The 24,558-nt window shown below is 37.6% G+C and overlaps 1 protein-coding gene across 2 annotated transcripts in view; it reads right to left on the bottom strand.

The window, feature by feature from the left end:
- The window catches only part of lrch4 (leucine-rich repeats and calponin homology (CH) domain containing 4), a 65,154-nt gene that overhangs the window by 36,308 nt on the left and 4,288 nt on the right, over nucleotides 1-24,558 (bottom strand). The window lies entirely within an intron of this gene.

The raw sequence follows: 24,558 nt of genomic DNA, 5'->3' as shown, positions 1-24,558 counted from the left end.
GTTTCCTCTGTTTTGTATGTATTGTGGGCTTGTTAAAGGTGCCACTTCAGGCAAAGTTTTGAATGCATTACTGAAGCAAATGAGCTCCAAAGCGTCCTGTCCACACGCTGTCAGATCCCAGTCAGCAAGATGCATTTAATTCAGTGTCCAGGTCAGAGATGATATTCAGAAGGGATTTTTTTTATTGATTGATGTAGTTGTCCTTACAATATAATCCAGGTGTAAAGTTGAAAATGTCCGCACGTCCTGCACCATGTAGGTCAAAAATGTCAAAATGATGGACAGGCTTCAGATTTTTCAATTTTAAAAAAAGGCAAATATCCATTAATGACCCCTGATCAACTAACTTACTCATTCTTTGGTTACCTAGAAACAACCTGTTGAATAACTTGCATAGCAGGAGTTTAAGATGTTGCCATCATGCTTCAAGACTGCTTAAAAATAAAAGCATTATTGAATGAAAACTGTGGATAAAAGAGGAAAGGTAATGTCACTACTTTGACAGTATTTTAGATATTTAATCAACAGTTATTGATATTGAACAATATCAAATGCTAATATTGTGATATATTTTTCAGTCATTGTCTTACCGCCAGCTATTTGCTAATTGCTATTGACTAGACTGAAGGAGGTGAGTGGGGAATTGCTGCTCTGTGAGGTGGAAGCTCAGTAGCTTGAGCTGTGCCTTGAAAGCGGTGCTGGGTCCACCCCTGCATTTTGCACAGTTCAATGATTGCCACAGGAGATGAGAGAATTTCTCAAACATGCATGAAAGAATCAAGGGAACCCTTCAGGTATGTTTTTGATAAGGGAATAACATTATAACATGACGCAACATTCAAAAAAGTCAATTTTACATAATACTGTCCCTTTAATTCAGCAACAACAAATCTGAATATTTCATGTCTTTCTCAAACATAATACCTGCAGAAGAAAATTCAAGGTCCAGCAAACTCTTCGTCATGGAACCGAGGTCCTAAATCAGAGGTAGCTTTCATATATAAGGATCTGTGGGCTAGAGAACTTCAGGTTCTAAAAAAAACATATTAATCTGAGGTAGTCTTATCATAAACAACAACTGCTGAATGGATTTTACACTATTTGTCAAATCAACTCAGAGAATCAAATCAAAGTGAGGATGGAGAAGATTAGATAGAACAGTCAGCAGCTTACAGAGTGATAGTGGTTTTAAAAGTCCCATTAGCGCAGAGCATCCATTGGCAGCAGGATGAGACAGATGTCTGTCAATGGCAGACAGCCCAGTGGCTCTATATTGATCGCAGTTGGAAAAGCATGGAAGAGACACTGTCCAAAAATAAATAAATAAATTATATATATATATATATATATATATATATATATATACACATACACACATATATATATTGTATATATACACACATATATACTGTACAGTATATATATATTTATATATGTTAATTCAATATGTTATATGTTAATTCAAGCCATTAACTTTAAAAATACATTGAAAACTACATGATAAAGAGTAGCAACAAAAAACCCAGAAACAGCTAACTGTATATTTGCATAAGAAGCTCCACAGAAAGAAGGAAAAGGCAACAGCAACTAAATGTAATGGAGATCCAATCATGGGTTTTATAAAGCATAAAAAATGCAATCCTTTCTGCTTCACATTCTTCATTACTGATGAAGAGGAGAAAGTGTCCATCATCATGACTAGTTGTAACAAGCATTGCAAATGCAGCAATGCAGTCCGCTGTTTCGGTCAATTACTGTGTGGGGCTTTTGGAGATACTGAGTTTAGATGGTATTGAGGGGTACTGCAGCCTGATTTCCCCCGGTCTTCCAGACCACTGTCCCACAGCTAGAGGCTAGCTGCCTGAACAATAGGTGGGGGTGGACCTTATGCGTGTCTGGGTTTGCTCAATGAGAATAAAAGGAAATGGTCTCTTGTGTCTGAATCCAAACAGATGAATGTTCTGGTTCAGGCAAAAAGAGGAAGATATGGTTGTGAACTTCTTTTAATAGCAGAGATTAAAGTGATGTTGCACAACATGGGGATCAGTACAAAAAAATACAACATATGTACATATATTGCTGTGATTTTATGATTTGATTAATTTTTATAGAGATTAAAGAATGAAACTGCGGGTGGATTGGCTAAAAATATGACTACAGCACAGCTGAAGTGTCTAACAGACTTCTCATTCCCTGGAACTGATGAATGGTGTAATAAGGGCATACTGAATCAACATTGGAATCATTGGGAAAGTATGTGCTGTGGAATGGGAGCAGAGAATCGGTCCATCCAGCCTCCAACTGGCTCTCCATTGTTCAGACAGCAGGAGGCTCACATTGAAGGGGTATGCTCTGTGGTCAGGAGCCAAATTTGTTAACTCAACAAAGCCCTGTGGAAAAGAGGAACTGTCACAGAAAGATGGCCCCTAAAGATCTGGCTATCAAAGGGAGGGGCCATTGTGTAACTGATTGAAAGATTTACATGGTGTGAACTGGCACCAACATCAGTATCCATCCGATTTTAAAAGGGCTAATTTTGTTTGCATTCCAAGCCTTACAGCCATGCTGAGGTACACCTGGTTTCTATTTGGTCTCCAAAGGACATATGACCCAGGCACTTCCATTTTCCTCAAAAGGTTCAAAATATTGACTCATCAGTAAATTTAATTAAATTGACTATGTCTGCATAAAACTGGATCTGTTTGTTTTATAAAGCGACTTTAGAAAAAAACTTTTTGTGTATCTGCACTATATAAATAAACTCCAAAACACAGCTAAAATCCCATCTTTTGCCAGTGAACCTAATATTATGTTATCTTGTTGTTACATCTAAGAATGTATCATTAGAAATCTTCTAAGCACTTTGCAGCAGTCTGAATAGTCAGATAGCCCTGTAAAAACAAAAGGGAAAAGTGATGCTTGTCTTAGCTGAATGTTGTCCCAAGATTATAGAAGCTTTCTCAAACAGCATCATCTCTAAAAAAGGTTGATGGAAAGAGCAACATTTTAAATAACTTTCTTGATTTTTGCAAGAATGTTTGCACGCTCACTTGAACTGGTTTTTGGCTTTTCCAAAAAAATATCTAAAGCATTCAAACATGGTGTACTTTCTCAAAAAAATGTCAAACCTTCAGCTTGGAGAGGAGGACTCTCCATTTTTCTGAGATGTGTTGTTTTTTGTGCAACATTGTAAAAGTTCATTCAAAGTTCACACAGCTACCGTGTTTTCTAGAAAGCCGAGTTTCTAGAAACTGCATCTGGTTTTAGATGCAGACAGTAACACAATACCATGCAATTCTGATTAAATGTTTTCAACTTCAGCAAAACAAATTTTGCAGAAAAAAAATTAATTTAAAGGAATTAATTAACATTATTAGAGCAATTCAGAAGAATGTAGGAGAACTTGAATTTGGCTGGAAATATAAAATGAATTCTATCAGGTTTCATCCACATTTTAAACACGAGACTACAGACAAAAAAAAAACATAAATAGATCATTTTACAACACAACAAGCTGATAACGTTCATTTACACTCAGCAGAGTGTAAATGAAAGTTACAGGGGATTGCCCACAGGGGATTGCCCACCCCTGTACCTAGTACAGGGGTGGGCAATCCTGATCCTCGAGGGCCGCTGTCCTGTAACTCTTAGATGTCTCCCTGGTCCAACACACTTGAAACCAATAGTTGAATCACCTCCTAAATGCAGTCAAGTTCTTCGGAGTCCTGCTAATGTCCTCATTATTTGACTCAGGTGTGTTGAAGTAGAGACCCATCTAAAGGTTGCAGGAGACCGGCCCTCGAGGCCTGGAGTTGCCCACCCCTGACCTAGTAAAAGCACTGCAGAGCAGGACGACCCACCAATGAAGAGGCAAACCTACTAAAAAGCCTGAGAAAAAGAGTCACTGATCATTACCCATGGTAAGTGTAGGGCTACTGTACAGGACAGTAGAACAAGTCCACAACATCCATGTCCTGTTCTGGTTCTAGATGTCTTATGGGGCAACAAATGGTTCCTGTAAAATAAATTATCAATAAAAACATCCTCTGGCAGTCATTCCCCAAAGGGGCAATAATCAGGCCATTGAATGACCATTTAGAATGGATCCTCTCTACAAACCAATTGATTTTAGAGTCCAGTTTTCCACTGCTATTCATCCATAATAGTGGTATACTTCTTCAGGGGTACAGGCTTTCTAAATTTTTAGCGGAAGAGAAGCTTCACATGCTGGAACAAGAGATTATACAGCCTTAAAGAGCGTCAGAGGATTTCAAAGGATCAGCACGAAGAGGAGGACTTTCCCACCAGAGCAGAGCACTGAGTCTAATTACAGGCTGCAGTGGCAAAGACTCTACCATGGACACTTAAATCACTGCTGACCCACTGACCTCCACAGTTTACCAGTAAACACAGCTCTTTATAACCCAACAGAAAAAAGGAAAGCTGAGTCTTTCCAAAAGACAATGAAGCCAACAGCTCTCTCATACTTCTGCTGATGTTACATAATCAGCATCCTTACCTCAGCCTTGTGACACAAACCATCAAATCTTTCTTCTGCTCTGCCAAAGCAGAACTACAGCTCCATTAGTGTAAAACAGTCAGATCCCTGGAAAAAGGTTAGAATTCTGAAATAATGTGGCTGATGAAGTAATGGGTAATTATTCATTGGTCTGTACCATGTATGCGTTATGTGTTTTAGAGAATAGCTGCAGAAGCTCATGGATGAGCTGCAGAGAGGAGGCAGCCAGCTGACCAAGTGGAAGGGGCACACAAAGCCACATTTTTGGACAGAGAGCCTGAACAGTTCAGAGCAGACCTATTGAAACCTTTGACTGTCTCCGTAGCAACATTCACAAAGCCTGCTAAATATACAAGTGGTGCTAACATCCTTCTGTACAAGTAGCAAGCAGTGGATCTACAGTAAAGCCTGAACATCTTTGTGCTTCAGCAGTTGGTTTTGGATGTATAATGTTGGAGAGTTGTTGACCAAAGAATCAGACGGATGAATAAGAACACCAAATCTGATATGATTAGCACAGTTTGATCTGAAGGAAGATTCATGAAGAACGGGAAATCCTTTTGTTTCATAAAGTCTTCTTAATATTAGGGCTTGCTTAAATATTTACAGAAAATGATGCGCCCCTAATTTCATATACTGTGTGGCTCCACTGATAACCAATACATAATGTGAGCAGTTTCTGTTAAAAGGTAACAAACTAGACTTAAAACAAGTTCAGGCAATATTTTAAAAGTTAAAAGTTATCACGAGATAAAGTCAGCTACAGACTAGGGTAAAGGCACTAGCAGCATTAAAACAGAATAAGACAGACTCAGGTCTATCCCAGTGTAGTAAGGACTAAAACATCTGGACATGTCAACTTTCTGGTAACCTTGGGACCTGTTACTTTACAACTTGAAGTAAAGTAATTGGTATGAAAACAAAGACCTGGGCGCTTGTTCTAAACAGGTTTGGAAGTCAATATTGTAGAGAAAGACATCCCTGTAACACCCAGTATAAAAATATATTTTTAATATAATTGTGGCACAACAAGAAGCATAAAAGCTTCCAAATCCTGAACTCTGCCATTACGGGGGAATTGAAGACACTATTGTTATTTTATAACAGATTTCACAATTTGAGGTGCACCAATTGTAGTTTTCTGGTCAATCACCAATCTTTAAAAGGTCTGGCTGACTGATTCCATTTTTGGTCAAAAATGTCACTAAATATAGCAACAAAGTCACTAAATTGGCAACATTAGTGACTACTAATGGTAATACGTGTAGTCGTGAGTGCAGTTAACTACGGTTAACTTCAAGGGAAAGTGCATAAAAGTTCATGAACAAAGTAAAACAACAGATGAAGTAAATGAAGTGCAAATAAAACTAGGAAAAACAGGTGTCTTATTGCTGCACTGCTGCTGGAAGATATTCAACAACTTAGGCAAATTTAAATGGGTCAGATTACATCAACTTCGAGGAAAATTAATATCTTTGAATAATTCATTTTTCTAATGCTGATTATATGCAGATATTTTGAGAACCCTGGTCTAGAAAAATTTTTACTCTTTTCTTAGCATCAAGAAAGGTGGTTTATAGGTTGCTCTTCTTGTTAAAATTGGCACAAATTTCCATTATTCTTTAATATACATCCTTTCATCTTAATGTCTCTCTTGGCAAACTTTAGCAACGCCGCCACTAAAAATGTGAGAACTACGGGCAGTGGAAGTCTACACATCAGACTATACACTATGATTATTGGCATGCAAAATTTGTATGCATAGCACTTAAAAAATAATATCCTAATAAGTACTATATCAAAGGTGTCCTTTCATTGAGACACTGCACACATTGATATTGCAATGAAGATTGTAGTACGATTTCTTGTTCAGCTTTAAAAGGAAATTGTGTCACTAGAACGAGATGTTTGGTGCAGACTCGGCGTCATTTCACACCCACCAAGGGGTTGTTCCACCACTTTGCTTTTTCAGTTTCTGACATTTTTACTTGACCTTTGAGAAATAAAGACTACAACCCCTGAGAGTTTAGGCTTTGAAAAGTGTGATGGTGTGATGTCAAATATCAAATGGGGGATTTTACCGTCACAAAAGCTAAATTGAACAGTTAGCATATTAAGCTACATTCACCTTGCATTAAAAATTAAAGAGGTATATGAAGCTGTGATAGTCATGAAATACCACAGAAGGAACTTCATTATATGGCCTTAAATAGTATTTAAAAAATCCACATACACGTGGACAAATTACCTCAATTTTACACTTGGCAGATACAAACTAGGAAGAATAAAATACCTGCGACTTTAAAAGTTTGCATCACAAAATAAAGAATTTAGGTTGGTGGCAGCTGGATATTTGATTAATTGGACGGAAATGAATAATTTAAAGATAATAGAGGAATTATTCTGCTGTTTGAAAAGCAGTGGGACTTTGGAGCCTAAGTATAAGCTTTCATAAGAAACGTTAGGAAGTGTAAGTGCTCTGTGAAGTTGCACTACAGCCCAGGAAAAATACTTTTGTTGTTTTATTCCTTCAATGGGCAATGTGTTCTGCAAATATTACACCAGCTTTGTTTTTAAACCTAACATGCAGGAGGGCTCTGTCAACTTCATACCATCCAAATAGGCATGAGAAGTGTCTGGTGACTGACTCGTATATTCTACTCTGACATCTGACAGTAAGGATCTATTGGAATTAAAGTTTTAAACTAATAAAGATGTTTCTTTTATAATATATCACACATTATTGCTATTCTGCTGTTTATAGAGTAAAACTAGGAGTCTAAAAATCTTCGTGAGCAGAATCTGTATTCAGCCACTCTGCACACATGTTGCTTTAAGCTTCCCACACTGCCCAAGCACCACTACCTTAAAGAGAGCAAAAGGTGGGGCTGCTTTAGTTTTGCACACTGTGACTCTCCAAACAGCCCATTTTATCTTTCCTGTAAGCCAGAGAAAAAGAATGGGAGTGACCAGCTGTACACAGCAACTAGTGGGGGAGGAGCAACACCTCTTATAACATATTCATTCAAGAATCAAAACATTAGCAAATAGTCACTGTTCTACCATCTGACAATTCACATCACAAACCATTCATGTGAACACTGATTACATGTGAACAGACCAGGAAAAGAACAAATATGTTAAAATAGAGCAGCAACACAAAGACACAAGGGCATCATGAATATGTGAATACAGCTATATTTAGAACCTTAATTTTTGGGATTCCTTCATTTTGTCCTCTGCCTGTATCAACTAAACATAAAGAATGCTCTTTAAAAATATTACCATAGAAATATAACATATTTACACATTTTATTTACTTAAGTCCCACTCCTCACCTTTTATAAAATATATTCAGGATTTTGTTAAGTCTTTAAATGCCAGAATGTCTTCCTCTTTTTTTAATAAGAAAGCCCAGATTCCATAACACAAAATATATATTTTTATGGCAATTAGCTAAATGAGCCTAAAACTTGTATATAGAAATGTTGGTCAGAGAGATTTATAGACAACATCGATCCATACTACATAAAGTATTTATATTTATTTTTTTTAATTTTTGAAAAGTCAGACAGCTGCAGCTGATCCAGAACACTGCAAAAAAACAAAGAAACACGGAAAGAAAGAAACAAAGAAAGAGACAAAGAAAGTGACCAAATGGTAATAAAAACCCAGACAGGACTGATTTAAACAGACCTGTGTCATTTCATATCCAGGTCTGGAATGACCTGGGTATGAATTACAGTGTTGGATATCTATTTCTGCAAATTGAGAAATAATCGGTTCACTCCAAAGTTTATGCTAAACTGATGAGTCCAGCAACATCTGGGCTGAAAAGAAGCTAACTGCTAGTCAGCCAATGTGGTAACAAATCAGGCCATGAAAAGATAAATGTGTTTTTTACTGCTGCCCTGCATCAACCAGCAAAAGTTTACCCTGCTTGATTAATGAGACAGACCAGAGCTTGGCAATGATCTGATACTGTTTGGTTTTAATTTCACAATGTTGCCATTGGTAACACAAGTCTGTTTCTGATGTAAGACAGGATGTGGCTGTGTTGGTTCCTGTTACAGTGTTAGCTACAGCCAGCTGGTGAGCAGCTCAGACAAAACGCTACGCTGCATGTGTGTGGGTGAGAGTGCTGAACAGCTAGGCCTGAAAGCTGGAACAGAGAGAAGCACGCAAGTTCTGCAAAGGATGGAGAGCATTCTCAGGTTCTCAGAATAACACCTCCAATTGAGGCTTTAAGATTTATTGTAAACATACACCTGTCATACTGAGTATGATACTTTATCTTGGAACTATTTTACATTAAAAATTATATCTTCAATTTACCTTTCTAAAATTCAGGAAAGCTGTTTGAAAAATGTTGACAGAAGTAAATGTTGCTTCAAATTTCAGGATTAAAAAATCTAAATGAAAAAGTCTCGTGAGGCACATGAGTTCTCCAGCAGCAACCCACTACTGTATGCAGTGCAATATGAACCCAGCCTAACATATTATAGTATTAATTAACAGACTCGCATAACAAAAGAAACAGATTCCCTCTATTATATACTTAGCTATTACCTCTGCTAAGTATGCATAATTATGTATTGCCCAGCAACCTAGTCATTGCTACATTTTCACAACAAATAAGCAATTAGTCATTGGCCAATTTTGATTTCACATTCACACCCATCCAAACGAACCGGTATTCTACACAAACAATCTAGAGTTCGCTAAAGTGGACTAAACAGGGATGAGGGGAATGCACCCTAAGACCTAATGACTTAACTTATTAAGTCAGAATGAAACGGGCTCTGATTGTCTCATTGATGACTAGTTAGAAAACAAGACAATTTGTGGATATACTTACTTATCGTGAAGCTTTGTAAATTAAAAATGCAGAAGAACTCCATCCTATCCAAGATTTTGGACATATTCTATCCTACCTATATATTTCTTACCTGATTTTACTCAATCTCACTGTGGGAAGAGAGGTCACAAAGCTAAAAGAAATTAGGCACATCATTTTGAAACTGTTCAGCTGTGTGGACAGCTGAACAGTAAAAATGTTCCAGTTGTCATGGCAACAGTACTGAAAGCATCAAAACTAGTTATACTACAGAAAAACATGCAGTAATGTGTTAATGCTCTTCCATAATTGGCCATGGAGCCAAAGGGCTGTTTTCTGAGATCAGATCTGGCTAAACTTCGGTTACCTGGTTGTACATTTGTGGTTGGAGATCACTTAGGCGTGACAGAGATATGGTGTTTTCACTCTTACATGTAAGAGTGAAATTTTAATTCAGATAAAGGCTGTGCCAAGACTCTTCATTAGCTAGCTGATCTAATCAATTTCAAGCTTGCCATGGTATGATGGTGGTTATGGTGGCAGGAATTCGTCCCATAATCGGCGGTTTGATCCCCGGTCCATCCGCCTTAATTGTTGGACACACAAGTCAAACACTTGCCTGCTTGGTTGTAGTCAAGAGGGCCTGGTGGTATTGGTACATGGCAGCCTCACCTCTGCCATCTGTGAAAAGGTGAATGTAGTGTGAAGCGCTTTGGGGTTCCCTGGACTTTGTAAAGCACTATACAGGTATAGGTCATTTACCACATTGCCAACTACTATGGATTGAAAATGGTGATTGAGATGTTGTTGTTCAAGGAGTATGCAAATACTGCTTTCATTCATCCGGTGACGTAAATCCACGGGGCAATCAACAGATGAAAAAGATTCCAGTCTCTCACACACAAGCTGATCCTAACTCTCTCTGTTCCTATAATAATGATTCAATCACAGGAGAAAGCTTGAAAACTGATTTAGTTAGAGCTAAAACTTTAAATAACCTGGAAGAGCTTTACAAAAACCAGACATTGGAAAATAACCACAAGTAGGCATGTCGCGATAAACAATAAATCAATTAATCGCATGATAAATGAAAATTATCGACCTCATTTTAATATATCGGCTTTATCGTTTCTTCCTGCCTTTTTCTCTTTCTATTGACGACAGTGGATTAAAAAGGGCTCAACTCCAGTGCTATCCACTGACTTCTACCTTCCTTATTGCCTTAGCTTAAGGGAGGAGTGTACTATTGAATCAGGCAGCCGGATATGCCCATCTTGTCTATCTAAATCTAATGATTATTGAAGGGCAATATAGCATACAGACTTCATTTCATACAGACTTTATTTTAGTTTACCAGTTCCAGTGGTAAATGTTCTTTTGAAAATAAAGTGTATTTTTTTGGGCAGGATGTGCTTGCATTATTATGTCATTACCATTACATCAGTTTAAAATGGTCTTCAAACAATATTGTCATTTATCACAATAATTTTTGAGACAATTAATCGCTCAGCAAAAGTTGTTATTGTGACAGGGAAACCACAAGTTTCCGATTAGTACCTGTATGATTCTGGAAGGTATTCAAACAAAATTAAAAGATTCAAAAGTTGCATGAAGGTCTTCTGTTGTACGTTTTTATTTTGATGGGCCATGTAAGCAATCTGAAGAAAAACTGCTTTAAGCATTTAAGCTGCTCTATAGCATGCTAGGAAAGAGTGAAATAAGCCATTATTAGTCAAGTTTAGTGGTGGGACAAACATTAGTCCCACCACTAAACTTGACTAATAACTTGATACCACTGTGAGGTTTTAAAAGTCCCCACAAGGACACAGAATAATGGAAATAAATAGCTTATTTGATGCACTTTTATCGGAAGGCTGTAGTGGTTTAACCTCTACAGTTGTTCTCTTCACATTCCTGAGAAATGGGAAGTTATTATATGATACATGACATCGATGTTTTAATTAATTTATTTATTTTTTGGTTTATAGCATTTCCAGGGGTTTGGTTGGAAATGCTATAAACCTTAAGTAGGACAGCATTTGAACGCAGCAACACCTCCAGCCTTCTCTTTGGAATACTGCCATCAGTAAGTAAACAATCTGGACACCAAACACTGCAGGACTTAATGGATCTGCTGAGATACATAAGGTAGGCAGAGCCTTATTATTTACCAGGCTGTCCATTCTGCACCACCATATCATTTACACAAACTACCCCAGCATCCCAAAGCTGCAGGGACAAACTAAGTTCTGTAGAACGACAGCCCTTTAAGGAAGGGCATGCTACTCAGCACAGAAATCTAGCAACTGGGATGTCCTGGTTGGACGTTCTGTTGTATGTAGGCCTGTCACGATAGCAAATTTTGCTTAACGATTAATTGTCTCAAAAATTATTGCGATAAACGATAATATTGTTTGAAGACCTTTTTACACTGATTTAATGGAAATGATGTAATAATGCATGCGATTTCCTGCCAAAGATAGATACACTTTATTTTCAAAAGAATATTTAACACTGGAAATGATAAACAAAATAAACAAAACAACCAAAAACAAAGATAAAATGGATTCTCAGTCTCCATTAACAAAAAACGCACTTGAAAAAAAACTAAACAACATAAACCCAAAGTGGAAATAAATACTGCATTCAATCAAAAGAGTGCAGATTATGAAGTCTGTGTACTATATTGCCCTTCAGTAATAATTAGATTTAAATAGAGAAAATGGGCACATCGACTACCTGATGCAATAGTTCACACTACACGATTTTTTGCTCCTATTTTTCCCCTTACAACAATCTTAGAATGTTGGTCTTTCTAAAATTGTGGTGTGTTACGGTAGATCGTCGTTGCCGCTCCGATCCAAATCAGGGGTTTTCCCCAACTGGGAGCGTTAACGCAGCCTGTTGAATGTGACAGGTAGCCAATCAGAAAGCACTGGATTCTCCTCCGTGTTTTCTGAGGGGAAATTACGTCGGGGAATCCCAAACAGCTGACACGGCGCAACCCGAAGTCCAGCTTACATTGGAGATAATATGTGGAAACAACATTAATGTTTATTCAACATGCAAAGAATATAGAAATGACAAGAGGAGTTGGAGCGAAATTGCTACCGCAGTTGATAAACCCGGTAACTTTTCAGCTGTTCTTTGTTAACGTGACGTAAATAGGTTATAATGATTTTCATTCAGTCAGAACTGACACTAGCTACATGCATTGCAGGTAGATTGTAGTAAAGCATTGATTAATGCCCGGTTTTAAAATTAGTTAACTGAACTTGTAGCCATTATTTTGTGCCCATTGTTGGACACCACGCGGCAGGAACGAACCCGATCGAACCGTTATACCTAGGATTTCTGTCGGCTAATGTGTGGTCTGTCAGGTTTTGAAAGATTGTGTAGTGTGCGCTGGGCTTTACACTAAGGAAATGAGGAAGGGGGGAGTCTATGGAGAGCACCGGAGTTGAGCCTTTTTTCATTCGGTTTCATTAACAGAAAAAGAAAAGGGCCGGATGAGACGATAATAATTAATATGACGTCGATAGTTTTAATTTATCGTGCGATTAATTGATTTATTGTTTATCGCGACAGGCCTAGTTGTATGGCTCAGCCCGTCTGCCTCACAGCCTCTCTGGACTGGTGAAAGGTTTTAGACTCTCTAATGATAAACAGTGACTGCGTGAAAGGCATTGAGAGAGACATGTTTTTGCTAGCATTTGGAAATGATTTATTTGACTTGTACCAATAAATGTACCCAAGTTCCAAAATAATCCAAACTTAACTCCCCATTTTAATCAGGAAAGCGATGTATGACTGAAATAACCTTGAAAAAGAGCTTATTTTCCTCAGCTGGTGCTTTATCAGATGGCTGCACTACCGAAGAAGAAGCTCAGACTAAACGGAAGTTAATCTGGAGATCTGTTAACATTTTGTTTTACTGAAAATAACTAAAGAAACCGATGCAGATGGAAGCCAATGAACTGACTGGCCAGAGCCACAGCTGTCTAACCATTCTGTTTTCACTCTTCGTTAACAAATTACTGTATGGTACATAGCCGTATGTACAGTACTAAAACCATAGCTCTGCCACCTATTTGTTGCAACGGGGAAGGTAGAAAATGGATTTGTCTGGTTCGTCTGTAAAGGTGCACTAAGCATCAGCTAAAGTCTATCCGCTCCAGCTGTATGCCTACACCCGCCGAGCTCTTCCCCACTGTTCGCTCTGAACCAGCCACCAGGCAGCAGCTCCAGGAGAAGGGAAGGGTTGTTGTATTCCATGCTTTGCGTCAGTCATTTTAAGGATTCCTATTGGTCCCCTGGAAAACTATAAAAACCCGGACATTATCATCAATCAATGAAAACCTTCCGGATGCTTCGGACTGAACTTGAAAATTGGGCTGCTAGCACTTAACATTCATCAACGACTCACAGGCGGAAGTGAGAAAGCATTGCAAAACATATTAATCATCTGTCTGGAACATGGTGCGCTAAACAGTAAAATATAATTTAACAAAGCTTCATGGCAGATAATTTGCATCAAAAAATTTTAATAATCGAGATACTCGAACCATTTAAGGAATCATGACAGTCTTGCGTGTCTTTAACCTAGCTGCTGTTATTCACCTCCACATTGTGAAGCTATGAAACAGTGACCATGGCAAACTGTGAGATGTTCTCAGTCTGAACATACACTATGATGCATGTCCTCAAGTCTTGTAATCTGCTTCTCAGGTTACCACCCCTGGGTCTGAGAAGGGACTCCTCCTTAGCACCAGCTGCTCCAGTCTGAGAGAGAGAGAACCCAGCAGGAAGTTTCACACAGAGAAACAAAAGACAAACAAACCAACAAAACCCACCAAGAAGAACCTTCAAAAACAAAAAAGTACTTCTTAACCTGTATATATAGCAATGTATGAGTTTACTCCAACTCATGGAAACATATTTAGACTTTCCTCTTGTCTGGCATCCTGACAGCAGAAACATGCTGGAACATGGAGGCTTGTGGGAGATGGACCAGAAAAGCAGAGCTGTGAGGATGCACAAAGGACTGCAGGCAAAGCAGAAGTCAACGGTTCACCATGAGACAACCCACATCCGCAGTACACAGGAAATTAGACTCATGAGGTGGAACACACACACTGCTCCAACATCCATGCACAGCTATACATACACATGACCCTACACAGATGTAAACAGATGTTTACATGTTGATTTCAGACCACAGATGCAAACACAATTGCATTACCCTTAGCAGGTTCGCTAAGCTGAGTTTCTGGCAGAGCTGTAAAACATCTGCACAGCAGATGTATGAAGCTGGAAACAGAAACAATGCTAGCAGCAAAATGCTAACAACAAGGAGACAATGATCAAATTGCTTAGCGTTAGCAGTTTACTGCTCTACAGCATGCTAGGAAAGAGTGAAATAAGCCATTATTAGTGGTGGGACTAATGTTTGTCCCACCACTAAACTTGACTAATAACTTGATATTATAGCTAATAACCTAAGGAAAAATTAGTTGTCATAGGTAATATAATTAACTAATATAAATCCTGATACAAGTGAAGCCTTTCTGCTAGAACACCTTCAATATTATCCGGTTTAAGTAAAAGGAAGGGCGCACACCCGCTAGGTAAACTTGAGGGATTCAGCCGCAACAGCACGTTAGGCAGCCTAAGTGCAAAGGCGCAGCGGTGTAATTGGTGTGCGCTACCAGCTTCATGCCATGTTCAATGCATCAACTATATTTTAGATAGAAAAAACTAAAAGTTATGCCTTTATTTCTCACTGTCTGCAATGTAGAGCCTTTAAAACCACAAAATAAAATCTGAATATTTTTCTATATAAGGCTCAGTGCTTTAAGTGTTATATTTAAGTTATGATACTTCCCAGATATTCATGTCTTTCTACTTGTTGGCTCTCAGCCATCCAGAATATGGCAAAACTAAAAAAGGCTTAAAAGTAAAGCAACTTAACAAGTTATCATTTAAATAGTTCATAACTTGTATTGGGAGCCGTTCAATAAATCAATGTTTATGAGGAATTTTATTAAGAGCAGTTACTCAAAGCTTTTTTATTTAGAACCTCAAATTTTTGTAAAGGTGTAGCAGAGATTAGACCAGTGATACTGAACAAAACTCATATAAAAGCAACATTTAAATTTTAGTTTTACTTCTTAGAAGTTTGCTTACTGAGAAAAACACGTTTGATGTGCATTTTTGGTCCTGCAGCTTGAATGTGGTTTAAAAACTTTCTAAACCACATTTTACGCTACATTTCACTGTAACTTTGCCGACCCTCCCAAAATTGGTCTTAAGAAATTTTCCTGTTTATGGTCCTCCACAGTAATGAGATGGGATTTACGCCCTTAGTTCCATTAGCACTAAAATAGGACAACCTGCTAGAACACAAGACATCAGTAGAGCAGGTGTTTACATGAAGCTCATTTTGAAACAATGCAAGGTAAAAGCAATATTTTGAAATAAGTAAATTAAGTCCAATGTTAGGGTTGTGTAAGCTAAACGAGAGAAGGAGAAATATATATGCTGCCACCCCTGAAAAATCCTTGCCTCCCTCATACCACCTCATAGATATTTTTCTTGATCCACCCCTGACTGTGAGAATCACCTACCGGGATAAATCCATTCTCATGTCTCTTCTCTGGGCCTTTTCCCCTTCACAAAGAAACTTTCCAAAGACATTTGATATGTTTCTTACTCATTTTGCTGCTTGTGGGCTCAATGTTGGTGCGCAATACATAACCGAGAGAATCCAGTTAAAAGATTTTCAAAATAAAAGATCCTTCAGACTCAGATAATACATAAAACAGAAATATTTAATTATTTCTTGTGTGGCCTAGTACCAATTGGTCCATAGAATGGGACTGGAACGCGGCCCGGGGGTTGGGGACGACTGCTATAGAGTACTCGATTACTAAAATATTCTTTTACAACAGCCCTAAATTATATTATACATGTATACTCATACTTTTTAGAAATGAAGCTGCGTTCACTGATCCAGGTTTTTAATGTCATTTGAATTTGAAGTTCATCAACCTACAGCAAGGAAGAGTTTATTTTAGTGGTTAATATTTCAGACAGAAGCCAAAACGAGCTGACAATTAAAGTTCCTATCAGCATGTAGGGAAGGACTGCTATGGAGTAAAATCCAGCAGATGGAAACGCATTAAATTCACTTTGTTGCAACATTTTAAATGTTTGCTCAAAATTCGCATGACAACAAAAGGTACTGAACTGCATAAGTAGCAGTATTAGTAAGTCTGATACAAGCTGTTAAGCCATGAGCCAGACTGACGGTTGTATTACAGTAGGTTCTAATGCAAGACCAACATCCATCCGGTTTCTGATCAGATGACATCATTATTTATTTAGCTCTAATAAAAGACAGCCTTCAGTTATAAAAAGAAATACAAAGAATACAAAAACAATGGAGTTTTTGCAGCCTGAGTTTAATAAGAAAAACAAACAAACATGACATAAAGACCTTTCTCCCCCTTCCACACCCTCCTCTTTATTCACCCACGTCAGCTGTTGGGCCTCTCAGATGTGGTGAGTATAGCGTGTGGCTGTCCAAAACCCAATCTGTTCTCAACAACATGAGTCTCTGGCATCCCCGCACTCATATACTGGTGACAAAATATATTTTGTCATCACAGTTGCTACATGCTCCCATGTAGCAACTGTTCCCGCTGCCTGTATGCTGGACAAACAAAACTTCCATTTAAACGTCTGCTGTGCTCAGCACCTCTGGTAATAAAATAGGATCTAATATAAAGTAATATCTGCCTTCATGCTGTAGAGCATCTTCCTCCCCGAGTACTTCTAAATTGAGAATATTCTGGTTACTTCACATACAAAAAACCTAAATTTAGACATACATCTTTGAGCTTTTGTTTTGTCATCAGCTTTAAATACTTCACTAATTACATATTCTGTTGATAGTTATGATATCTGTATGGTGGGCTAAATATTTTTCTTTTGACAAGAAAAATGGTAAAACATATGTATGTGATTATCATCATTACTTTGAGCAAAAAAAAATGCAATGCTATTTTTCTAATTAATGGTATCAATGTAATTTATCTTCACTTTAACCATTTCCCATTTGTTTAGCTGCTTGTTTCTGTCACCATAGAGTGTGTCAATCACACTATAAAATAGGTACAGTTAGAACTAGTGTACATTAATAGCCGTCCTGTACTACAAATAGGCCTGTCACGATAACAAATTTTGCTGAGCGATTAATTGTCTCAAAAATGATTGCGATAAACGACAATATTGTTTGAAGACCTTTTTACACTGATTTAATGGATATGACGCATACGATTTCTTGCCAAAGATAGATACATTTTATTTTCAAAAGAACACTTAACACTGGAACTAATAAACAAAACAACCAAAAACAAAAATAAAATGTATTCTCAGTCTCCATTAATAAAAAATGTACTTGAATAAAACCTAAACAACATAAAGCCAAAGTGGAAATAAATACTACATTCAACCAAAAATACTGCAGATTATGAAGTTTGTATACTATGTTGCACTTCAGTAATAATTAGATTTAAATAGAGAAAATGGGCACATCCGACTACCTGATGCAATAGTTCACACTATACGATTTTTTGCCCCTATTTTCCCCTTACGACAATCTTAGAACTTGGTCGTTCTAAGATTGTCGCTTGCAATTTCATAACCGATCGTCCTGTAGTGTGTGGTGTGTTACGGTAGATCGTAGTAGCCCTCGATTTAAATCAGGGGTTTTTTCCGACTGGGAGAGTTAACGCAGCCTGTTGAATGTGACAGGTAGCCAATCAGAAAGCATGGATTCTCCTCCGTGCTTTCTGAGGGGAAATTACAGAGGGGAATCCCAAACAACTGACACTGCGTAACCGAAGTCCAGCGGACATGGACCGCCCACAACCGACCCACTTGATCGCAAGTCTCACAGACAAAGCCTCGCAGCGTGTTATTTCTATGTAAACATGACTCCATTAGTGCATCATTTCTACCGGATTTTCACAATACATCAGCTACTACAATGGACAGAGGAACTAACAAGTTCATGTCATCATCTGGGAGGAGGTTACTGGTTTCTCAGTCACAAGCTGGTTGCAAACCTGAGGCCAGCAGGTGTCAGTCAGTTATGGTAGATCTGAAATTTGGTTTGATGACCTCCATATGAGAAGCTACAGCAGCTACAGGAGCTCTGTAAAGGTAAAGGCAAGTCTTCTGAAGTTGGGATATAATTAATTTAATTTCACATAATTACCACTGTAGAAGCCATTTGTTTGTTAAAATTTAATGAAATATATTTGTTCTATTTGATGTTTGTTGTGAATGACGTATACTCACAAACGAACGAGGTAATTAGTCCAACGTTTAGAAACTACAGTGGCTGTAATGCACCACAGCAAAGGTAAACAAAGGTAAAATAACCTGAACAGGTGATCAACTCAAAACCACTCGTACCTTTTTACTCTCTCTCTCTTTTTGTAGTTTAAGCACACCTGTTACAAGACGAGCAAAGATTACTTTAAAAACATAACATTCAGTCCGTTACAATATCAAGTTTCCAGGCTTAATATTTATTTCTCGATTATTAATCAGCGCTTCCCTGAACACAGCAATGGTTGATTGACTAGCTGTACTTGGTGCTAGAGTGGCTAACACGAGTAACAGTTTAGTCCAAAGCCTTTTCTGCTAAAATAAAATCTTTAGTGTATGTCAGATACAGACACATTGCATATTGATCTGTTTAGCTAACGTAAGACTGTGTAGCAGACAGGCTTCAAGGTGTAGAAGTTGCATCAGTTCTGCCATTATGCTGTACTTAGCTAACGGGAAGATTGTGTTTGTGAGACGGCCACGCACGTGACCACGTAGAATGGGCATCAGCCAATGAAAAGCGGCCCCTCTGGTAAGGTCCATTGGAGATATGTGGAAACAACATTAATGTTTATTCAACATTTCATGCAAAGAATATAGAAATGACAAGGGGAGGAGTTGATAAACCCGAGTTGATAAACCTGGTAACTTTTCAGCTGTTCTTCGTTAACGTGACATAAATAGGTTATAATGATTTTCATTCAGTCAGGACTGACACTAGCCACAAGCTTTGCAGGTAGATTGTAGTAGAGCATTGATTAATGCCTGGTTTTAAAATTAGTTAACTGGAATTATAGCCATTATTTTGTGCCCATTGTTGGACGCCACACGGCAGGACCGAAACCGATCGAACCGTTATACCTAGGATTTCTATCGGCTAATGTGTGGTCTCAGGTTTTGAAAATGGGCCGACAATCGGCCGACAACTCTAAGATCGTGTGGTGCGCGCTGTGCATTACTCTAAGGAAATGAGGAAGGGAGGGTCAGTGGAGAGCACCGGAGTTGAGCCTTTTTTCATTCAGTGTCATCAACAGAAAGAGAAAAAGGCCGGAAGAGACGATAATGTCGATAATTAAAATGAGGTCGATAGTTTTAATTTATTGTGCGATTAATTGATTTATTGTTTATCGCGACAGGCCTAACTACAGACATTCTTAACATTTTATCTAACATTTTAACTCCTTCAAACATTTATTCTAAAAGTCTAGAAAATAGGCTCAAACCTCATTTGTGTAATATGATTTACTGGCAAGAAATTGTGCTCTTGTTTTGCTTTAAATTTCCCAGCCAACTGGTGGCACAAACCACCTGTCATTCCTATGTCATACTCTTTCAGTAGGAAAACAGGTAAGTCATAATTGTGGGCTTTAACAATCCCTAATGGTGGCTCAGAGATCTTTTTCACGAAAATCAGCCAATTATGATCGGTGGTGGATCGATCGGCACACCTCTATCTAACACCATAAGAAATTTTGCTGGATGATAAATTGTCCCAGAAGTTATTGCGATAAACGATAATATTGTTGTCTTGAAACCATTTTTATGTAATGTAATGGTATGAAAAATGCAAGAATACATTCTCAAAGATCAATAAACTTTAAATTCTAATGAACATTTAACACCAGAACTAGAAAACATTTTACATTGTCTAAATAAACATAAAATAGAATCAACAAATAAAATTTATTATGAAGTCTCTGTAGTACACACAACTGTCCTTCACAGAAAGGCTAATTGAAACCAATAAACCAAACTGAAGACTTATCTAGTTTTTTGTAGAAAGGGAGAGAAAACAGAAAATTATAAACCATGCAAATGGAAATGATTGAGTTTTAATTTATCATGTGATTAATTTATTGCTTATTGCGACAGTCTGACGTCATTTTTCAAATCATGGTCATTTTTAAAATAAATACAGAAAGAATGAGTCCAAGTGGTAACTTGAAGTGTTTTGTGAAAACACAGGTGGTAAAGCGGGAGTCTAATTGATAGTTGGTGACTTTGTGCTTTCTTTGTTAAGCATGAGCTGGTTCTAAACAAATACCAAGATTAGCCTTTATTAAGATTAATGTCAGTAATTAAAATTCATACTATGTTTGTAAAATTTATACTAGGTTTTCCTTCTGAGGTATGTTTAAATGCGGACTTTTCACCATCCCATTATAATTTAGATGCATCCGTGGATTTTTTTGTAAACAGTGGGAAAAGTTCCTAAAACTCAGTTCACAACCAACTCTCTCTGTATCATAACAGGCATCAGTTAGTGTTCATTGCTAAATGATTAAATGAATACATTCATCCATCCATTTTCTAACACCCTTGTCCCTAGTGGGTTTGGGAAGGGTGCTGGTGCCTATCTCCAGCTAACGTTCCGGGCGAGAGGCAGGGTACACCCTGGACATGTCATCAGTCTGTCGCAGGGCTAAATGAATACATTGCTAAATTAATTTTTAGCAATTAAATTCATTGCTTATTATGAATAAATGTATTAATTGCTAAATAAATGTAGCAATTTATTTAGGAATAAATTGTTAAATTTATTTAGCAGTGAACACAAAGGGACCAGTGGTGAGATTAGGTGTGAAATGGTTGTAAATACACTCATATTTCTTATTTGTGTATTTCTTCATATACAAATGAGCTTCAAACATATTCTTAATGTAAGAATCAATTTTTAATGTAAATTTGGTTTACATTAAGGCTTTAATTACAGACCCCCAATAAAAACCCCACAGTTCCACACAGAGCCAGTAATGAAAGCATTTTACCCCCAGGGAGAGCTGAGAACATTCATCAGACAGCATCAGCCTGCAACAACACGATGCCCCTGGGTCCACAAAGTGGACACATCCTACAATGGTGGATCTTTGTTTCCCTCCGCTCTGGGCTACCAGGAAACACGAAGGAAGAGGCGAGCCAAGGCTCCATTTTGTGTGTGTGTGTGTGCGCATGTGTGGGCGTGCATGTGTGTGTTTGTGTGTGTGTGAGAACCTTTGACCTCAGAGAGAAGCTGCTCCTTTTGGGGATGGGGGATGATGTCTCCTAAACCTCTGCTGGCATTGTCTTATCTCAATTAAATAACTAAAACACACTCTTTCTGTAAAGCATCATTATGACAGGCCTCTTACAGACCTGCTGCATTTTAACAAGTAAATATATTTTACAGAAAAGAAAAAAAATATCCTGTCTGCTTATGTTCAAATATCTTAAATCTGGATATCTGGAGAATATTAATAATTGCTAAGCTGGTCAATAGTTAAAAAAATACATAGCACAACTTAGGGCTGGGCAATGAATTGTTTTTATCAATTATTTGAATTTTTATTTTTTGAAAGGTATTTTTTGGAAAAATCTAGATTTTGTTTCTATCAATGCACTTCTTGTGTTTCCAAGAGTGATATTAATCCACCCAAGAACTATCCTCTTGTTTGACAAGCATGTTTTTTTATTATTTCAACTTTGAGTTCAGGTCAACTCAAGGAAGAAATTATGAAAAATATATACATCTTAAAAGTTTTTAAAGACATTTTCTGTCATTTGGAATTTTCTTTTAAGGAAAAATAGTGAGGAAAAAAAGTTATTAAAATTGGAAATTGAATTTGGAATAAAAAAAAAACATTAGAGAATTTATTCACCCAGCATTAGTATAAATATTAAGTATAGTTTATATTAACAGTCATAGCATCTTGAGTTTGAAAACAGGAGTCATCCAATGTTTGGCTCTGTAATTGAAAATGAAATTCCATATCTCATATGCCACAGCTTCAGCAGTAACTGCAGGAAGAGCACATTTTCTTCTACACCTCATTGAGCTCAGCCTCCTCCTCAGCTCAGAGAAGCTGGCAGGATATCATTAGCTCAAGAAAATGCACAAGTTGATTCTTCGTTATGTGGAAGAAGAAAAACTAAATCCAGGGTTTCCCCCAGTGTATTATAAGCCTGGCGGCCCACCATTCTTTACTTTACAGTTTCTGTGACCCTTATTAAAACCTCAACAGACACGAAATGGAAGAGCTACTAAAGTCAAATTAGTAGCGTTAAATTAAATCTCCCGTTTGTTGCGCATCTCTGCACGCAGTGCAGCGGATTTAGTACATTATACAGGGCCGGTCCAAGGCTGTATAAGGCATGGAGCAGAATTTGACTTGGGGGCCCCTCTTGCTGCTAAAACCATCAGCACCTCTAACAGCTTCTGTGCTAGATTTAGTGAAATCTGAGAGAGAGGGAGTAGTTTAATTGGCCAACCTAAAAAGCAATTGCAGTTTACTAATTTGTATCTGTGAACAAACAGAGCTCAAACTCAAAGATTAAACTCATAGCATCAGACTGTGGCTGTGCAATAAAACAATCTAACTATGAAGATTGTTTTTTGAACTTTTAGAAAGTAAACTTGCCAGCTCCTTAAAGTCTAATATTTAAATGTTAAACAATTGAAAATATTTTAATTTATGTATGTTGAAACCATTACATCAAATTCAGCAGCATTGATAAGCTCAATAAACAAATGTTTCATTTATTTATTTGTGGTCTTTGTTAAAATATTAGCATTTATTGGGCCCCTGGAAGCCTGGGGGGCCTTATGGAGTCGCTGACGTAATTCAGATTAAACAGAAGTGCAAATACTTGATTTGTTGTTTTTAAGATTAGTTGTGGGTTTAAATAGCATTTCACTGGCAATGTTTTCCTGTAACATATAATTACCCAGTAATATTTTTACATTTCCTGTCTACTTATCATCTTTTAATACAAAAACACAGTGGACCGCTTCGGCGCCCCGACCACCGGGTTTAGCAAGTTTTCTGGGGGAAACCCTGGAGCCACAGTCCAAATACTTCTATTTGGACTTTTAATATAACTCCCGAGTAAAATCTGAATCCTTCCACTCAGTCGACAGCCAGTGAGACAGGCTGGTGAATTTGAACAGACAGGCAGCAGCACTCTGATACAGGAGGAACAGACAGAGCCAAGAAGGAGCCTCTCTGAGAGACAGCAGCCATAACTACCAGGTATGTCAAAGGAACCCACAACTCCTCATTACTCACACACTTCACCGTGACCACAAACGGCCTGACCGCTGCAGAAACAATGAAATCAAGAATGGACATCTACAATTGTTCTCACTGAGGAGTAGAAGCCTCCAATTCAAGATGAAGAAGAACAAATGAGTCACAGTGAGTGGCCTGTGGTTGGTCTTTGCTTGAATTGAAAGTGGATCTATTCCTGATACAGATAAAATATTTCACAGTCAAACATATCTTTCCTGACAAAAGTTTTGCCTTCACAATGAAAAATTATGTTCCTGTTTGCAGACCATCACAAAAAAAACATCCACTCAGCAAGACTACACTTTATAAATGTCCAGGACATTGATTGATGTGATTAAAAATCCACTTCCAAACTATTAAAAAACAAACAAAGATAACTGTTCTGTTGAAACTGAGAATGGTTTGGAAAACCAAATGCTAGTGCCTCAGGTTTACAGATTAACCAATGAAAAGCTGAAACTAGAAATGACCTGAACATTCAGGACATTCCTCAATTTATTTCCAGTATAACGCTTCGGCAGAATTTATTACTTAATTTAACTTAATTATAAATTTCTACATAGTTTTTAACCATTAATAGAAGTAGTTGTAATATGTTTCACAGCTTCATCACTTTCTCTCCCCAACATATTCAGAACTTCTTATATACTATATTATAAATGTGAGGAATAAATTACTGTGTCAAATATGTTATTTACATTCCAGCATCCTTTTGTTATCATTATGGATCTAATTGTAAAGGTTTGCCACACTGACAC

The sequence above is a fragment of the Xiphophorus hellerii genome, chromosome 14 (genome assembly GCF_003331165.1).
Source record: "Xiphophorus hellerii strain 12219 chromosome 14, Xiphophorus_hellerii-4.1, whole genome shotgun sequence".
Classification (NCBI taxonomy): Eukaryota; Metazoa; Chordata; class Actinopteri; order Cyprinodontiformes; family Poeciliidae; genus Xiphophorus; species Xiphophorus hellerii.
This window is presented reverse-complemented; position numbering and strand designations above follow the sequence as displayed.